Genomic DNA, 14,067 nt, shown 5'->3' with positions numbered 1-14,067 from the left:
CTTTGCCCACGCGAGCGTCCGCCATGTTAGAACAGAAGCCGCTTCTCTCCCTCCGACACAGACATAAGCGGCCGAGCGGTCGCTTTTCCCTCCCTTCAGAAGTAAGCAGCAAGAGGAGGCCAAGGCGCAGCCAGATGCACCCACACCACGGCGCTCCTCGTCCTCAGACACCAGCTGGGACGGGATGTCCAGCAGCCAGCCAGCCAGCCAGCCGCCGACGGTGCTAAAAGCCGGTGTGCTCCGCTTCTAGAGAGCTAAAATGCCTCCTCGGGAAGAGGAAGACCAAGGCACGACCGCCTCCCCGCGTCTCGTCTTGGTCGGCGGGAGAGGAGGCTCTGGAGGCGGCTTCCTCCCGAGAACTTCGCGCCGATGTCACAGGGCAGCTCCCTGCGATGCTCCCCAGAAGGAAGGTGGGTGTCGTCGTCCCCCCACTCCACTCCCAGACACCTGTGAGATACGCCCGCACCCACGCAAAGACAGACAGACAGACGCCGCGTCGAAGGTTCTTTCCCTTTCCCGCCGCGTTTGGAAGTCAAGTTTCAGTCTCCAGAGGGGCCGCCTCCCCTCCAGGGTACCCACCCCGCTACATCTATCTACGCAGACACACCTCGAAATCAGCCCCCCGAATAATCGCATACTCACGTGGGACAACGGCCCGAAAGATTTGGTAAATCGTCTTCTCTTTTTTGGCGGAATTTTTAAAGAGTGATGTGGGAACCTACAGCAGAAATACAGGAGGCGGCAACGGCGCCTTCCAGGGCCATAGGCTGCGGGGGCGACCAGCGAAAGAGCGCAAATCTGCGCTGAGGCGGCGGAGCAGAAGCAGCCAGAAAAAGCGGCACCTCGCGGGAAAAAGGGGGTGAAAAATGGGAGGCGAAGAGAGACCCGGGCGGCCAGAGAGACGGCGGGACGGCAACCAACAAGAACACCGGGTAGCGGAGCACCGCGAAAAGGCAGAAGAGGAAGAAAGGCCGCAGCCAGGCGGAATTTATAAGGGAAGCGGGCCAGAGGAGGGGCTCGGAGCCACGCGTCACAAGCGTGCGAGGAAGGAGGCGCCGCTTCCCTGCGGAGCGCCAAAGGCGCGCCTGCGCGCTTCCTCCCCTCCTTCCCCTCCCCCTCCCGGCGCGAATTTTTCCTGCAAGGAAGGCATTGCGCATGTGCGTCGGCGGGGCGCAAGGGGCGCAGTTTTTCTCAAAGGTTCGAACAGGTTGCGAAGGGTGGGAGAGCTCGATTTAGCTTCGCCAAGCGCGTCTGTTGCGGTGTCCTTTTGCCTTCTTCTCAGAGGTGACAGAGTCAAGGTCGAAGAAGAGGCGATATCCAGAATAGCACAAGAGGTGCTTGTCGCTTTCCAGTTAGGAGATGCAAGCGAATCTTATTCCATGCGCTCTGCCTTGTTTTACCGAAGCGCTTCGAAGTTGCCCGCTTATGGGCTCCAACCCAACCGATGCAGCTGTCCTTAGGATGGCATTTCCACCGCAGATGATCTTCACGCCCCAGGGCTGGTGCCCATTTTTGAAATGACTTTCGGATTTCTGCCCCCCCACCCACCCACCCCCGGGAGTGTCCCGGGAGATGCGCTCGGGCAGTGGCTGTCGGTTGAATGTGGACGCCTGGTCTGTCTGTATAAGGAAAGGCTCAAGAGCGGTTAAAAGAGGGGAAGTATTTCTTCCACATTCATATTAGAGGGCAGTGAGGCAATTTATCTACCAAGTAGATTTGGACTCCTAAAATCAGACAAAATTATTGTAAATGCTGACAACAGAGGGGAAAAAAAGTTGCTCCAGATTACAGCCAGCATACTTTTCAAGTTCAAACAGTTCAGGTTACAGCCTGCGCTGTGTGACTTTCACACTGTGGTGCATTATTTCAGACTTTTCACTTTCCAGGCTTATCATTAGGACCCTATCATGGTATCAGAGGCTGCCTTTCTAGTACACTTATTAGTGACTTTCTGAATACAGTACATTTTACTGCTAGATAATTATTAATTGACCTGACCAACGTTACCTGTCCTGGAATCCCCCAGTATAAATATACATGGATTTGGCAAGAATTTATCTAAGAACTGCCTAATTGCACCTACTTCTTGGGACACTGTGTTAACTGAAAGTGTTATTTATCTGAACTGTTACTGTTTTTTTTAACAAAAATAAAAAATAATATTTTTTTCTGAAACAATTTGTAAAAATAACTAGGACAATTAACTGCTAAACTAACACTCAGTGGGAAATATTGCAAGAAAGGACAATAATCTGATACAAATGAAAAGAGAACACTAGTCTTAAAAATGATGTTAGGACCTATTTAATGTTTAGAAATGCAGAAATTATATAACTTTTAAAACTTTACTTTTAAAGAAATCATACAATTAGAAGTCCAGTCTTTGAAATATATATTTTTTCCTTGTTCAGCAACAATCTGATGATCAAGGAACCTAGACATGACTTGAGACATATATAAAAATTCTTTAGTATATGAATAAAGAATGATATTGGAAGCTGCAACTGGCAAAATAAGCTGGTTTATAGTTCCATTCCTATTATTTGGATATTCAGAACAGCTCAATTTCTTACACATACACATAAAAATATGGTTTCCACACCACACTAAGCCATAATATAGTTTATTTACTTGTAAGATAGCATATTGTGTCTTCCCAGCCTATTGTGGTTAAATCAATAAACTGTTATACTAATCACAGGTTGCCAGGATGTGTGAATGCAGCAATACAATTATTGTACATTCTCGTAAGCGTGAATAAAAACAGCTAAGAAAGTAGATTTTGAATGAAAATATCTAAAGAATAAAATTTAACAGGCTTTTTATCATCTTTTATTTAACTTAGATTCTTCTAATAACATTTCCCTTTAAAAATGTCAGAAGTGTAACTCATGCTGCTTCTGTGTTATTTCTAGTTTGCCCCAAGGCATTTGGCTTTCCACCTGAACATCATACTGTAGTTGCTTTGACAAATCCCAAGCTTGATCTTTGCCAATATTTACAGAACAAAAAACAAGAGAGAAGATACTTGAGAAGAAACATGTGTTACAACCTTTCAGTAGTAACTATGGGTCACCTTAGTACAACAAATTAGTACATATTGTTCAATAATAAATATTCCACATGGAATTAGAAAAACTTATGTAAGGAAAGGAAAGCATAAAGTTTTAGTCAGCATAATTCCAACAATGGTAAGGGCATGTGTGTGTAGCCCAGAAAAAATATAACAGGACAACGTAAGTGAAGTGAAGTAAAATAATATATAGCAAAATAATATGGGAATTTTATCACAAGAAAATATGAAATTAGCAATCTGTAGTTTCCAGAATAAACTGCAAAGTAGGAAATATCAATATTATCTTCTAAGTCATAGGATTCCAAAACTTGCAGAAATTAAAAAAAAAAGGTGGAGGGAAAATATTTATGGAAGGAAAAATAATAGCCACTGAGAGTTCAAAATGTTCAATGAGAATAAGCATAAAATAACTATGACTCGGGTGAAATGCTCCCGGTTCGGACCGGATCAGCCGAGCCGGTAGCGATGGCAGCAGGTGGTTCGGAGAACCGGTAACAAAAATCCTTCCCCACCCCCGCCCATTTCCAGCTGAGCCACACAATTGTTAGAGCCTTTTTTTTACTTTTAAAAGCAATTTTTTTACAACCACTTCTGCCGAAGAGGTTGTAAAAAAAATGCTTTTAAAAGTAAAAAAAAAAGATTGTGCACCACAGCTGATCACCCCACCCCCCCGCGCTGTTCTATTTACCCCATGCTTCCTTTTGGAGTGCACTGTGCACGCGCACACCTTTGCATTAATTAAATTTCAAGAATACAGATCAGAAAAGCCTTGCTATGTCTGAGATAGCAGAAGTAGAACATCAAAGTGACTATACTTTGTATTGTTTTCTTGGCAACAATATGGAAATGTTTTACCATGCCATGACTGACTAGATGCTGCCACTAACTATACTGTAACAAGTAATATAGACTTAGAGCAAATAATGTGGGGAACTGTTTTTCTTAATCTTTAAGCATGCATTCTGCATACACGCACACCCCACACTCTGGCAATAAAATCCATATTTGAAGTTGGAAACCAGCAAGATTTTTTTTAATTTATATATTTTTATACAATACCATGGGGGAAGCATGTGCAAGATAACATAGGTATTATATTACATAAGTATTATATACTGTAACTACTAGTAGATTAAATTGCACATACAGTAGTTGTAACCTTTCTGTTTGACTCTTTCATGAAAAGTTAGAACAATGTATTTTATGCCAAAATGTGCAGAAATGTGTGCTAAGAGTGTATTAGAATTTAGGTTAATTAAAGGAAAAAATGCCAGCAGTAGATGACCCTACCACTGAAGACAGGTAAGTTGAAAAAGCAACTGGGGAAAAGGCAACAGCAATATATCAATGTAATCACCAAGAGTCAAGCTTGGTGTAAGAGAGTTTACTATTTTTTAAAGAAAAGCAAACACCAATGTTCAACTGTAGATTTTAATTTTTAAGAAAATTGATATAATTTGTTTTGGCTCTGTCCCTCTTACTTTTTATAAACAACACTACAATCCTGAGCCTAAAATATGTTTATATTTTTTAAATAATTCATTTTTCTATTTATTTTAAGAAATGTTTACTTGATTCTGGAAGAAGAGAAGACCCAAATGAATAAAAATGGTTGGAGAGATGATCCTAGGCAGATTGTATTCTGCAAGTAAAATTTTCTAAGTCTTCTAAGTTAAGAAATTACTCTGTTGAGATTTCTTTAAGGTATTTTGTGAACGGAACTGGCACAAACACAGACCTTTTATCTCCAATAAAAAGGAGGTACTACAACAATAAAAGGGGGGGAAAGTGACATCTAACAATATTATAGAACTTCACTGAACCCTAATTTCTTCACCTGCATAGTAGTTTCTTAGTCACTTAGCCATGAAAAATTTCTAGAATTTTTCAATTTCACTTTTCCCTAAAAAATTATGGTTCTTGATTTAGGTTTTTACTTTATGAACTAGGTTTGCTAATAAAATAATGAATTAAAATGTGACACATTTGTTAACCAAAATTTACACAGAATATAGACATACAGTAATGCAATTATGGTAAACATTAATATACTGAACATCAAACTCTTACCTTTTAATGAAGAGGGGGCAGTGGGGTTTTTTTTGCCTCTGTCGGATATTTTAGGATCACACTTCACAGAGCAAGGAAAAGAAGTTATACCTTTGAAACCTTTAGACTTTCTCCACCCTTCTGCGTAAGCAGAGCCATCAGTTCCTTGTTTTAATCTAATCACTGCAGGAGAGGAAAACATCTGGGGGTGGCAAGAGCACCTCCAAGGCTGCCCACCCCTCTGGCGTCCCTACATCAACTTGTGTTTATTTTCATGGAAGAAGTGGCATGTGACAAATATGAGCCATTCTCTATTCTATTTGTTTATTTTAATGCTCTTTGGCCCCACAGGGGTTCAAAAGGCATTCTTAGAAAATAAAAACTTAGTAATTGCAATCTTGCACTTTGCTTGAAAATTTATCCACCTGCCTGGGGTGGGGGGAGGGAAGATCAGATGCAGAGCATATCCTCAGAGCTTAGAACAGGTGGAAGAAAGTAAGTACATTGGTTTGCCTTCTAGTGATGGTGTGAGACAAGCCATATCCACTATGGCAGCCATTTTGTTAATTTACAGGAATACTCACAAAACAGCTATTTTACTTCTAAAATAGAAATGTTTTTTCTAACATTATTTGTTATGTGCATGGAATTCGCTGTAATTGGCAACCTACCTGAAATGTAAAGGCCGTTGAGGATATTAAAGTTTTAAAGAAACATAGTCTAGATCAGCGTTTTTCAAACTGAGGCCTTCAAAGGGTACCCTGAGAGACTAAGGGCAAAGCCTTCCTAAAATAATTTAACTTGAATGCGGCCAATTTTCTCAGAATCAAGAATTCTGAGATTTTTTTTTTGCTAATATTGAAAACTTCTGGCCTAGATTAGTACATGTATAATGTTTTCAAGGAACAAGATATTAATATGCTGACAAGAGTTGTACTCGGGTTGACCTAACCTTGGGCATCTACTTATGCTCAAATCCAAGATGAAGCCCAAATTGAGTCTTTTGAGGGGGAGGGTAATCCTCTCTAGTACAGGCTGAATCCCTATTGCCTCAATTTGCCTCTAAGCTAAGCAACTCTTTATTAAGGCTCATACATTTATACTGCCCACTATCAACATCAGAACAGAATTAGACCTTGAATAGCTTTCTCATATTTGGACTTAAAGGAGAGATATAGTTGGAGGTCATCACCATCATTACTAGTACTGAACTCTCACTCTGGACAATTTATCTAAGCATGCATATTATATTTATTTGTACATATTTGCATAGAACTCTTTGAGTGTCTAAGTACTTCAATTATATCAGGTCTTTTCTATACTTTCAGAAGAGTTCTTAAAATGGAAACTAAGGTGTTCATTTTTGGGTACCCAAAATTTCAGGTGCCCAATTCCTGGGTTCTACAAATGTTTATGCTTTGCTGTTGCTAGTTATAAGATTTAGTGCAGCTTTTCCTAACCTTTAGCTCTCTCTATAGAATTTTCCTGCCAGCATGACAATGATCCCTGGAAATAAATTATCATATTTTGGACACACTATGCTTATATCTGGCTCTTTTGGGAAATTCAAATACTAGGAAAGGTGAAAAGAAAGAAGATAACCAGCAGTGAGGTGAATAGAAATAATTATAATGGTGTTGACTGCACTTAGTTCAGTCACTAAAATTGACACCAGTTTGAAGGCACATAATCAAACCAGGAAAAGCTAGTTTGTTGTTTTACTGTGATAGGTTGTACAGTGTTTTTATCTACACTATGCAACATTGTTGTTTTTATTTTTTGAGGTTGTTGTTTTAAAAATTTGTTAAACTGGGAGAGAATTTTATTGATAGCATAAAAAAGTAAGTAAACAAGAAAATGGCCTCTGGTGGCTCAGCAGACTAAGTCTGTCTGTTATTAACACAGTTGCTTGCAATTACTGCAAGTTCAAGTCCCACCAGGCCCAAGGTTGACTCAGCCTTCCATCCTTTATAAGGTAGGTAAAATGAGGACCCAGATTGTTGGGGGCAATAAAAGTTGACTTTGTATATAATATACAAATGGATGAAGACTATTGCTTAACACAGTGTAAGCTGCCCTGAGTCTATATAGGTCTTTGGTTGTTCGGGTTTTCTCCCGTGTAAAATTGGAAGTGTCTTGGCGACGTTTCGACGAAGTCTCATTCGTCATCTTCAGGCTTCAGCTTCGTGCTTCTAGGAGCAATGTGTGATCGCAGCTGTTTCTTCCTTTTAACAGGAAAGTTAAAAGTTAACAGTTAAAAGGAAGAAACAGCTGCAATCACACATTGCTCCTAGAAGCACGAAGCTGAAGCCTGAAGATGACGAATGAGACTTCATCGAAACGTCGCCAAGACACTTCCAATTTTACGTGGGAGAAAACCCGAATAACCAAAGACCTACATATAAACACCCGTGAAAACCTCAGAAAACAAATATATATACAAATATATTTGTATATATACAAATATATATACAAAAAAACCCCATCCAATCAGAACACAGCCAAGCTCCCACCCAATCAGTTCAAACCCCCACTAGCAGTTAAAAAAGAAGAAACAGCTGCAATCACACATTGCTCCCAGAAGCACGAAGCTGAAGCCTGAAGATGACGAATGAGACTTCGTCGAAACGTCGCCAAGACACTTCCAATTTTACGTGGGAAAAAACCCAAATAACCAAAGACCTACATATATATATATATATGCATATATATATATGCTCAATGGAAAAATAATTTAATATAGCGTAGTAAGCATCATAAATCTTGTGAAGCCCCAGCTGCCAATGTTACCCCAGAAATTAATGCCAGATCTGTTTATGTTGTTGTATCATCTGGCAATCCCCAAATGACCATTTGGGCTTCAACTTTGCCCTCAAAGTCCAATCCACCCATATCTTTGGAGGAAAGTGATGCTGAAGAAGCATTTCATAATTTTTGGAAATTTGGGACAGAATGAACCAGAAGCCACTCTTATTTAGTCTTCATGCCAGGAAATAAAGACAACATGTAATGTGTGAGTTCTGCTATGTCTATGGCCTGAATCCTGCAAATGCAGCGTTTGTCTCATAAATGCCCTTGGAGCAACTCTTCCTATAACCACTACAGATAATTGTTTGGACCAGGGGTGGGTTGCAATTTTTTTTACTACCAGTTCTGTGGGTGTGGCTTATTTTGTGGGTGTGGCTTGATGGTCATGTGACACTGGGCGTGGCTTGGCAGTCATGTGACTGGGTGAGAGTGGCTTGGCAGTCATGTGACTGGGTGGGCGTGGCCAATAACAATATATAATAAAAATAATAAACAAAGTATACAAAACAATAAGAGGTACAAAAACCAACTTTCACACTTTACACCCACACAACACAACACAACTGACTCACACACAATGTAAAAGCAGCTGCACCTCACCCAAAATGGCCCAAGCAGGAACTTCACACAGCCACAAAAAGCTCAACAACCAACTTTCACACTTTACACAACACAACTGACAAACACACACAAAATGCCATATACAGCTTTGTGAGATTTTGTGTGTTTGTGTAGTTAGAATGAAACACTACAGAAACACACCAAATCTCAGAAAGCTGCAGAAATATTTTATTATTTTATTAATATTTATATTTTTTAGATCAAGGGTCTCCAACCTTAGTAACTTTATGGTTTGTGGACTCCCAAGAGTTCCTCAGCCAGGAAAGCTGGCTGTCTAAAAACCCAACTACTTAAAAGAAACCCAATTAACTATTTTTTAATAGTTTACTTACCCAATTGAGGCAGGCAGATTGAGTTGCTCACAGAGGAGATGGATTGCAGGCAGGCAGGTTCAGTTGCTAGCTGATGCAACTGATTGCAGAAACTGAAGGAAAGCATGGCTTTGCAGCCTGAAAGGAGCAGTAATTAGGTAAGTGGGGGAGGGGGCGATTGGTTGGGGACTGTTGTAAGAGGTTGTAAAAAAGTGATTTTAAAAGCCTGTGAGGATCAGGAAACTCATCTGGGATCGCCAGAGGAAAAAATGATTTTAAAAGGCTCTTCTGACCATCCCATGAGGCTTGCCTCATGGCAGCTCAGAACCTTTTCTTAGATAAAAGGTTGGTTTAGGAAAAACAAGGATCCCTCTTTTTCCTAAACCAACCTTTTATCTAAGAAAAGCCTTTACTACCTTCTGGGTCCAAACTAGTGGTGGGTTGCTACCGATTCTGACCAGTTCTTAAGAACTGCTGGCAAAAATCTGGCCAAGTTCGCAGAACTGGTAACAATGCCCAGCTGGTTAGTTAGTTAGTTAGTTCCACTATTTATTTAGCTGACATGCTAATTTATTTATTACTAACATATCTTTCACAGTTACATAAATAATTTTTTCCAGTACTTGAATAATATGCTCTAATCCAAGACCGATTATTGTTTAGAGTTACATAACAGAAACATAACATTTGGGGAAGTCTGATCTTTTGCAAAGAATTTTTTTAATACAATGATGTTCCTATGCAGTTAATTATGCAGAGAAATACATAATCAATACACTAATTGTCTGCACCAAAAAATGGTTTTTTTCTTCCCAAGTTGTTTACAATGCTATTATGCTTTCTATCTTTGCTCCTTGTTACTGAGTTCATGATTGTTATATTTTATATAATATTTTATCTTGTTTCATTGTTAAAACTGACAAAATTTACTGATTTTTTTCATTTTGTTTTCTCCATAGAGTGTGTCAATTTAAAATAACCAAAATAATATTGTCTGTCTTCTGGTATGCTTTTGTTTCACTTAGTGGCATGCTAATGGATTGGGCATTTGATTAGCCTATTTGTTTTGATTTTTTTTACATTGGCTCTCTGAGCCAAGATATATAAAAAGATTCTACAATGAATGAAATATGTGAGTCAAAAATATTTACACTATAGAGAAATAATAGCATAATAGTAAAGACTGAGTTCATGTATCATCGGAAACCATGTTACTATTTGTTTGATCTTAACTTACTACGGAAAGCTGTGGTAAGGTATGGTTTATGGCATAAACCATAGTGTCAGTCAAAACATTGTGGCTTGTTCAACAAAACATGGCTGTGTATGATACAGTACTCAACCCAATAGAAAACTTGCAGATTAATCATTGTCATATACAGGTGATAATCACATCTACTTCATCATCTGGACTGTTCATGGCCAAGGCAAGGAAGTTCCCATGATTGCCAGGCTAGTTGTATATTTCCCACCTCCTCTACTATATTTCAGTGTTTGCCAAAACAATTTTCTTTGTTTTCTCTCTCTTGTTATCTTTGCCCTCCTATCTCCAATTTTTGGCTGATTCTTGCTCTAGATATTTTATTTGCCTATGCCTTTTACACCCAAAGCTGCTCTGGTTAATTTCAAAAGTCAAGGAAAAAGCCAGAATTGTCCTATGTCTTTTGTTTTCATCCAAGCAAGAATGTTTCTCATGTTTCTTTCTTATGTTTCTGCAGACACCTTTGTTTTTGACATGTGTTGTTAATCTATTTCCCAAATAAAGCATGCTTAATTCTTGAGAACTTGCCTCCCAGCAAGTTATTTGCAGCACAGCGCTACAGATGTGAATGCAGAAACAGCTAAGATAGACTTCACAAAAATGTGTTGAATTGCAGCCCTAATCCCTATTGCCTGAGAATTTTTGCATTAGCAATGTAAACCTAAGACTCCATCTGACTAGTCACTGGTTTCAGATCATATTTTAGGAATTAGCTAGGTAGAAGAGAATGTCCTTTCAAGCATGTGCTGCTTTGAAATGCTAGTCTGCTTATGTTGTTTGAAACCCTTTGGCCACAGTTGAAAAGGAACCTTGATCCCACAGCTGCTCTGTCTGCATTAGTAGTATACTTTAAGAATGGACTTCATTAGGATTGAAAGTGGAATTTTAGAAGCTATATCTTCTTGCACAAATTCATTCATCAAAACTTTTTTAAAAAATTAAGTAACACTGCATGATTAGGTGCCTATAAAACTGGTCTTACTGATTACCAAACTTAGATTGTGCTTTGCTGCAATCTGAACTATGTACATACTTCCCGTTATTAATGTGAGTGTAGATGGCAGCAACAGCAGTAGTTACACAACTGTTCTCCAACTTTGGACTACAGAGATTGCACACTTCAATCAGAGTGTTTAATTTTATGTGTGTAGGGGTTGGGGTCATGAGAAGTTGGCATCAAATGTCTCTGAAAACATCTTTGTAATGCTTTGATGTAAAAAGCCTTTTTTGTAATGCTTGATAATTATTGAAATAACGAAGGAGAAGCATACATGGACCTCTTTAAGAGCTTTCAATTATTCTTGAAAGTAATTTTATTGAAATCTAGCACAGCTTTTAGGCCACTTCTTTCTGTACTTCCAGCTCAAGCATCTATAATCTAAGCTCCATCTCTTCACTACTCAAAAATAAACAGAAGGATGCAATATTAGAAAATGCATTACCTCTTAGAGAAGCAGTAGATAAATGATTCCAAAATGCTTTAAGAACTTGCTATAAGCACATTCACTTGTGTCCAAGGTAAAAACTCCATGTTTGTAATGCATGCATTCAAACAAATCAATACATTACAAATAGTTATACTCCAATAGCTGCTTCGATAATCTTACTGAAACTATATCAACCAGGCCACAAAAATGCCAAAGCCAACTAGATAAGCAAACAACAAAAAGCTTGTCTGGATATTTTTCCCCATAGGTTAATTAAAAATATTTTATTGACTGTTAGTTTCTTAAATTATGCTCTACTTATATGAAGTCAAAGAACACTTAATATTTTTCCATTTATTTCTGTAGAAAACTTGGCAACTGCTAAAAAAGACATGCAAAAGGGATCAGATATATTAAATATGATTTTATCAGTCTTACGGAAATAATTTGGTTTGATAAGAAAAATCTAATTATAGCTATGAAATCTATCTAATTAAAATAACATTGAGAGCCAGTTTGGTATAGTGGTTAAGGCATTAGGATAGAAATCAAGAAACTGTGATTGCTAGTCTCGCCTTAGACAGAAAGCCAACTAATCCAGGCAGTCACTAGGAGTCAAAGACATGAAAAAGTCTAATTCAATATTAATGAACTAAACAGCATCACTGGGATCAACTTGGAGGTAAAAGTCCCTTAAACCCATACCCTATTGGGCTTTGATTTGTAGTCAGAAACCTAATGTGCAGCATCCACAATGATATTATACTGCTGAACTATCTCACATAAATTCTGCAAGCTGTACCAATTATCAGATGTCTTTAGCGGTAAACAAGCTTGGAAATGATTAAATGAAAGAACCAGTCTCTCTGAGCTCAGGTTAGTAAGATTTACTTGGGGGGGAGAGGATAAAAGTACCAATACAGGCATTCTAACTAGTACTTTTCTTTCAAGCCTATCTATAAACAAATTGCAGTTTAGATGGTTCTAAAAAAATGCACTTAGTTGGTTCTTTTTCTTGTGATTTTTTTTAATCACAAGAAGTGGGAAGACCTGTCTCTTTTAAGAAAGCGGACCAACCTGCAACTTGATGTGGTTTATAAAATACTGTAGCTACCAGGCTCATCCACCCTTACAGCAATTGATATTTGTGGTTACTCTTCAATGGTAGTTCTAATAGAGTGCATTACAATAATCTATAATCTAATCTAGAGATTATTTATTTAATCACAATTGTATAGCCACTGATCTCACATAGAGGTTGACTGTTGACAGAGATTCCTGATCCAAATAGGACTGCAAACAATGTACTAGCCACAATAGAGCAAAGATAGCAGTGAAAACAGCTTTCATTTATGGATCTAGGTGGAGTTATGAATTCAGGAACATCTCCAATTTGGTTTGAAAAAATTGCTATCGTGGCAAAGCCAGCAGGGAAACAATTTAACCATTAACTGGATTCTGACTAAACAGTCACTCCCCAATGCTAGTAAATTCTCAACTAGAGTCTTACTCCTTCCATCCATTGGGTATGGATTTTCACAGCATTTCTGTGTGGTTCCTATGGCTACCTAATCCCAAACCTTTCCTTCTGCTTCATATATATGTTAAATAGTATAAGGAGGGATCTGAGCGTTGTGGTGCCATACATAAGGAAGATCATAGGTTCAAGTATTCATCTTATTAACAACAAGTATTGCCACTCAGGAAGGAACAAAACTATTGCAATACAGTGTTCCCAACTCCCAAACCTTGCAGTCTGTCTAGAAGAATATTTTTTTTATTTTATTTTTTTATTTGAATTTATATCCCGCCCTTCTCCGAAGACTCAGGGCGGCTTACATTGTGTAAGGCAATAGTCTCATCCATTTGTATATTATATACAAAGTCAACTTGTACTGCCCCCCCCCAACAATCTGGGTCCTCATTTTACCTACATTATAAAGGATGGAAGGCTGAGTCCATGGACAAATGTAGCTGAAAAAGTGCTCATTTATCACCCTGGTCAATGTTACTCTGATGGTTATCAACTCCACACCTTTAAAGGGAGACCAGAAAAGAATCTTTCGGTGAAAAGCCTTGAGAAGTGTTTTCTACCTCCAGAAAGGAAGTCATCATGCTTTATCACTAGCTAGTAAGGAGTCATAACAAAAGACAGCTATACTCATTGATGTTGCAAGCTTTACCAATATCTGCTGTGCGAACTAAGATCCTTCTTAAAATCTGATCTCCCAACATTGGAAAACTCTAGGTAACTTTTGACCTGTTTCACAAGGGGTAGGAAACCAACACTGCTGTATTATATTAATCAGCATTCAACTAGGGAGGATGTTAATTTAACATAAGGTAGTCCTCAACTTACAACCATTACTGCAATGCTCTCTACATGGGGCTCCCCTTGAAGGGCATCCGGAGGCTACAGTTAGTCCAGAATGCGGCTGCGCGGGTGATAGACGGAGCCCCTCGTGGCTCCCGCATGACACCCATCCTGCGCAGACTGCACTGGCTACCTGTGGC

General features: G+C 39.0%; 1 protein-coding gene across 1 annotated transcript in view; it reads right to left on the bottom strand.

Annotated features, from left to right (window-relative positions):
• The window catches only part of AZIN1 (antizyme inhibitor 1), a 28,406-nt gene extending 27,431 nt beyond the window's left edge, over positions 1–975 (bottom strand). Inside the window, exon 1 of the mRNA XM_058174891.1 lies at positions 643–975. The gene's annotated coding sequence lies outside the window, so the exon portion shown is untranslated. The remainder of the gene's footprint in view (positions 1–642) is intronic.
• Between the last annotated feature and the right edge of the window lie 13,092 nt (positions 976–14,067).

The sequence above is a fragment of the Ahaetulla prasina genome, chromosome 3, assembly GCF_028640845.1.
Source record: "Ahaetulla prasina isolate Xishuangbanna chromosome 3, ASM2864084v1, whole genome shotgun sequence".
Taxonomy (NCBI): domain Eukaryota; kingdom Metazoa; phylum Chordata; class Lepidosauria; order Squamata; family Colubridae; genus Ahaetulla; species Ahaetulla prasina.
Note: the sequence above shows the minus strand (reverse complement) of the source record. Positions and strands in the feature narration are given on the sequence as shown.